Here is a 6,038-nt window from a genome sequence, read left to right on the forward strand (position 1 = left end):
CCTGGCCGGGCCTGGCCTGGCCTGGCCAGCACAGGCCTGGCCTGGCCTGCCTGAGCCTGGCCTGGCCTGGCCAGGCCTGGCCTGGCCTGGCCTGGCCTGGCCTGGCCTGGCCCTGGCCTGGCACGGCCTGGCACGCGGCCTGGCCTGGCCCTGGCCTGGCCTGGCCTGGCCTGGCCTGGCCTGGCCTGACCTGGCCTGGCCTGGCTGGCCGGGCCTAGCCTGGCCTGGCCGGGCCTGGCCGGGCCTGGCCTGGCTGGCCTGGCCACAGCACAGCTGGCTTCAGACCTGGCCACTGGCCGGGCCTGGCCCCTGGCCTGGCCTGGCCTAAACTGCTGCCGGGCCTGGCCTGGCCTGGCCTGGCCTGGCAGGCCGGGCCTGCCGGGCCTGGCCGAACCCTGGCACGCCTGGCCCTGGCCTGGCCTGGCCGGGCTGGCCGGGCCAGGCCCTGGCCTGGCCTGGCCTGGCCGGGCCTGGCCTGGCCGGGCCTGGCCGGGCCCTGGCGGGCCTGGCCTGGCCGGGCCTAACCTGGCCGGCCTGCCTGGCTTAGCCCTGGCAGGCTTTGGCCTGGCCCTGGCCGGGCCTGGCCTGGCGGGCCTGGCCTGGGCCTGGCCTGGCCGGGCCCTGGCGGGCCTAACCTGGCCTGGGCCGGGCCGGGCCGGGCCTGGCCTGCCCTGCAACCCTGCCGGGCCTGGCCGCCAGAGGCCCTGGCCCTGGCCGGGCCGGGCCAGGCCGGGCCGAGACCCTAGCCCCGGGCCGGGCCTGGCCCTGGCCTAAGCCTGGCCTGCTGCCTCTTTTGGCCAGGCGGGCCAACCTGGCAGACCCAGGCCGGGCCTAGCCTGCCTGGCTGGCCAGGCCTGGCCTGGCACCCTGGCCTGGCCTGGCCTAGCCAGGCCCTGGCCAGGCCTGGCCAGGCGGGCCTGGCCGGGCCTGGCCGGGCCTGCTAAGGCCACTGGCCCGGGCCGGGCCGGGCCGGGCCTGGCAGAGCCTGGCGGGTGCCCTAGCCGGGCCCTGGCCAGGAACCTGGGCCCTGGCGGGCCCCTGCCTGGCCAGGCCGGGCCGGGCCCGGGCCAGACCTGAGCCTAGGCCTGGCCCTAGCCCGGGCCGAGGCCCTGGCCGGGCCTAACCCGGGCCTGGCCTAACTCTGCCGGGCCTGGCCGAGGCCTGGCCGGGCCCTGGCCAGGCCGGGCCGGGCCGGGCCCTAACCCGGGCCGGGCCGGGCCGGGCGGGCCGGGCCAGACCCCTGGCCGGGCCGAACCCGGGCCGGCCGAACCCGGGCGGGCCGGGCCCGGGCAGACCCCGGGCCGAGGCCGGGCCGGGCCGAACCCGGCGCCTGGCCCGAACTGCCCCTAAGGGCCCGAACTTCTGGCTAAGCCTAAAGCCTAAACCTAAGCCTAGCCTAACCTAACAGCACGGGCCAGGCCTAGCCTAACCCTAACCCCGGCAACCAGACACCTAACCCTAACCTAACCCTGAACCTAACCTAGCAACCCTGCCTCAACCTGGCACAGACCCTGGGCCTAACCAGGCCTAACCTAACCCTGGCCGGGCCTGGCCCGGGCCTAACCTAACAGGCAGGCCCTGGCCCTAACCTAACCTGGCCTGGCCTAGCCTAACCTAACCTGGCCTAACCTAAGCCTTCCTGGCAGCCCCAGCCTGACCTAACCCCTAGCCTGGCCTAACCTAGCCTGGCCTGGCCTGTGGCCTAACACTAGCCCTAACCTAGCCTAGCCTAGCCTAGCCTAGCCTGAGCCTAACCTAACCTAACTGGCCTAACCTAGCACTAGCCTGCCTGCCTGTCCTGTCACCTGGCCTGGCCCCAGCCCAACCTGGCCTAGCCTGGCCTGGCCTGCCACAGTCCTGGCCTAGCCTGGCCTGGCCCTGGCCTGGCCTGGCCTGGCCGGGCCTGGCCTGGCCTGGCCTGGCCTGGCCTAGCCTGGCCTGGCCTGGCCTGCTCCTGGCCTGGCCTGGCCTGGCCTGGCCTGGCCTGGCCTAACCCTGGCCTGGCCTGGCCTCACCCTGGCCTGGCCTGGCCTGGCCTGGCCTATTGAACCTGGCCTTGGCCCGAACCGAACCTGGCCCCTGGCCGAACCGGGCCAGACCTAAGCCTGAACCTAACCTAACACCTAACCCTAACCCCTAACCTAACCTAACCCTCACCCTGACCCTGACCCTGACCTGACCTAACCCAGACCCCGAACCCGAACCCGGGCTAACCGAACCCGGGCAGAACGAACCCTAGCCTGGCGAACCTAACCCTAACCTAACCCTCTAACCTAACCTAACCCTAACCTAACCCTAACCCTAGCCTAACCTCTAACTTGAACCCTCTACCCTAACCCGGACCCGAACCCAGACCGAACCTGAACCCGGACCCGGACCGGACACGGACCCGGACCCCGGACCCAGGACCCCGGACCCGGACCCGACCCGACCTGACCTCTGGCCCGACCCCCGACCCCGACCCCCAGCCGCCCAAGCCCGAACCCGAACCCCGGGCGAACCGGGCGGGCCAGACCCTTAGCGAACCCGGCCGAACCTGAACCTGAACCTGAACCTGAACCCGAACCCTAAAGCGGGCCAGACCCGAACCTAAACCCGGGCCCAGACCCGGGCCCAGACCCAGACCAGACCATACAGACCTAAACCAGACCCGACCAGACCCTAAACCTAAGCCTACTTTAACCTAACCTAACCTAACCCCTAACCTAACCCTAACCTAACCCTCAACTGAACTGGAACTGAACCTGGCTGCCCTAACCTAACCTAACCTAACCTAACCCTAACCCTAACTTGGCGAAACCCGAAACCGAGCCGAAGCCGAACGGGCCAGACCCAAAGCCCGAACCGAACCTAGAACCTAAACCTAACCCTAACCTAACCCTAACCTAACTAACCCTAACCTGAACTGAACTAAGCCTAACCCCTAACCCCTACGCTAACCCGAAACCGAAGCCGAGGAAACCTAAACCCAGGCAGACCCCGGGCAGACCCGACCCAGAACCTAACCTAACCTAACCTAAACCTAAAACCCTAAACCTAAACCTAACCTAACCCCCTAACCCTAACTAACCTAACCTAACCTAACCCTAACCCTAACCTAACTCCAAGCAGACCCTATTCCCTAACCCCAACCCCAACCCCAACCTAACCCTCTAACCCTAACCAGACCTAGCGAACCTCAGAACCCTCGGGCCGAACCCCGAACCAGACCTGGACCCAGAAGCCTTGAGACCAGACCCAGACCCGGGCAGACCAGACCTAAAGCCTAAACCTAAACCAGACCCCAAACCCGAACTGAGCCCAGACCCCAACCCCAACCCTAACCCTTAACCCTAACCTAATCCTAGCCTAGCCCTACCTAACCCTGCCTAGCTCTAACCCTCTAGCTAGCCTAGCCTAACCTAGCCCTACCTAGCCTAGCCTAACCTAAGCCTAGCTGACCTAGCCCTGGCCTAACCTAAGCCTAGCCTAACCTGGCCTGAGCCTGACCTGACATTTGACCCTGATTTGGCCCTTGACCTAGCCTGGCTTCTTTCTTGGCCTGACACTAACCCTAACCTAACCCCAGAGCCCCCAAGCCATAACCCAAACCCTAGTCCTGGCCTAGCTGGCCTAAAGCCCCTAGCCTAACCACTAAAGCCTGACCTGACCTGGCCTGGCCTGACACTAGCCCAAGCTGACCTAGCCTGGCCTAACCTAACCTAACCCTCACTAACCTAACCTAACCCTAGCAGTAACCTAACTAACCCCAAACCCCAGGCCTAACCTAACCCAGGCCTAGCCCTAGCCCTAGCCCTAGCTAGCACTGGCCCTAACCTAACCTAACCTAACCTAACCTAACCTAACCTTTAACCTAACCTAAACCTAAACCTAAACCTAACCTAACCTAACCCCAAACCCCAAACCCCAAACCCCAAACCCTAACCCAACCCTAACCCTAACCCTAACCCTAACCCTAAATGTTTGGCTACAACTCTTCAAACTAACCTTTCCAATTTTCTCACTGCTCTTGAACCTAATTGGGAGCGACTATACCAGGTCCTCTTCACCAGCCAGATGGCAGCCAAACTTCACCAACTCAAACCTTAGATACACATCTCACAGCTAAACAAGGCTCCACCCGACATCTGGTCCTGTACAAACACTGGAGACCTCCAAATCAAACTGACTACGAAGAGAAGCAGCCGCCGCATGAGGCAGACAGCTCTCCCAAGATGACCAGACCAGGCCTGTATACCTTTACTCACACTTGCTTCTTATCGTCTCCCTCTCTTTCCTGGACAGACAAGACTCTTATCTGCATTTCTCAACCCCTTGCAAATCCCTCTCTCTTCTTTTGATTATGGCCTTTTGGAAACAGCCTCATCAACAACGGTGACAAATTAATCTTTTCACTTGCTTTTTCTGAAGGGTTAGAAGGTTCAGAAGTCACAGAAATCTTTCTTTCATCTGGACTATTAACTGACTCGGGATTCTTATCCAAATTCACCGTCTCCGGATTTACAGCCTTACAGACTGTATTATTGGATGATTAGTTCCAAACACTTCTTTTGAGATAACGATACTGTTTACATACATCTTTGAAGTTCTGCTAATTTTGCAAAGATTTCATCAGCTATTCCTTCATGTTTATTCCTGCAGTCTTCATTCTCTCAGTTTAAGAATGCTTTACTTTTAATTGTTTTGTATAATTATTTTTAAGTTGTCTGTCAAACTTTTGATGCTGACATAATGCTTTGAGAGGATCTTCAATGCTTAAGATCTTGATAAAATATGGACTTCAGATTAAAAACGCCTGAGAGTTCTTCCTACTCCTCTTTGTTACTTGAACGTCGCCTCAATAGGTTTCCAATCTGTGCACTTTCCCTCCAACATGGGACACGACATCCAGGAAAGGTCCTTCCTGGCACCAAGGGACAAAAGGCCACTGAATCTGGAAAAACCTGACTCTTGATCAGCAATGCTTTCAGAGAAAGATCTTGATCAAAAGGGGAAAATGTGAAAATTAATAAAAGCAAATCTCATTTAAAATGGAATCAGGAGGCCAGAAGGGAGAGCCCTCACACTACCACTGGAGGTCAGTTACAGCAAAGGGTGTTAGAGACTCCAGCATAAAGAAGTCCTCCACAGGAAGAATCATCAATTACAGACTCCAATAGGAAGACCTGTACATCACATGCCAAACAGAAATCCAGGACCCCAGCAACTCAGCCAACGAGAATCCAACACCACCCTGAGCTCTTACTTTTCTCCAGGGGACTGGCTTCAAAACTACCCATCCCAATTTCCTCTTTTCCCCCATAAAACAACGTTCCCATCCTTTGTGGAACTTGCCTAGGGCTTTTGCTATAGCGTGTTTGTCCCAAATTTTGGTTCTTTGCTGTTCCCGAATAAACCTACTTTGCTAGTAAAATAACTGGTTTTTTTTTTTTTAGGTGAACAGTTGAAACTTTAAACTGTTGGTTTGCTGTCATGACTCCATTTGGGGCCTGTTATTTCTTTTTGTAATAATTCCCCGCTAAATCTGGTTCAGTCACGGCTGTCTTGATTCTTGGTTAATAACAAATGTCCACAAGTAGACACATGCACCCAAATGCACCCCATCAGAGAATTAAGAACTTTATAAATCACCTAGACAAACGCCTCCAACATATGCGGCCCCACCCCTCCAGTCTCCCAAAGGCAGCGTCCAAGCGCCCTCCACCGCCCCCAACGGAAGCCTCCGCCCCAACTCCCACAAGAGTCCCGGCCCCACACCTACGGACCACCCCCCACGCCCGAAGCCCGACCCCACGCCTACAACCCGGCCCCTACCACCGAGGCCACACACACACCCACACACCCACCCACACACCTGCAGACTCCCGCCGCCCCTCCACTCCCCGAGACCAGCGGCCACTTGAACCCTGACGCAGTCCCGGGGCACAAGCCCACCCCAGACTCCCTTGGACGCCCCAGTCCAGCACGGGCCGGAAGCCCACTCCCCGGCGGTACTCCCGCCCGGCACCGCGCTAGCCAGCCCGCGCCCCGGCGGGGTC

This window comes from Ceratotherium simum, chromosome 17 (assembly GCF_057802395.1).
Source record: "Ceratotherium simum simum isolate JZ-2026a chromosome 17, ASM5780239v1, whole genome shotgun sequence".
In the NCBI taxonomy this organism is placed as follows: domain Eukaryota; kingdom Metazoa; phylum Chordata; class Mammalia; order Perissodactyla; family Rhinocerotidae; genus Ceratotherium; species Ceratotherium simum.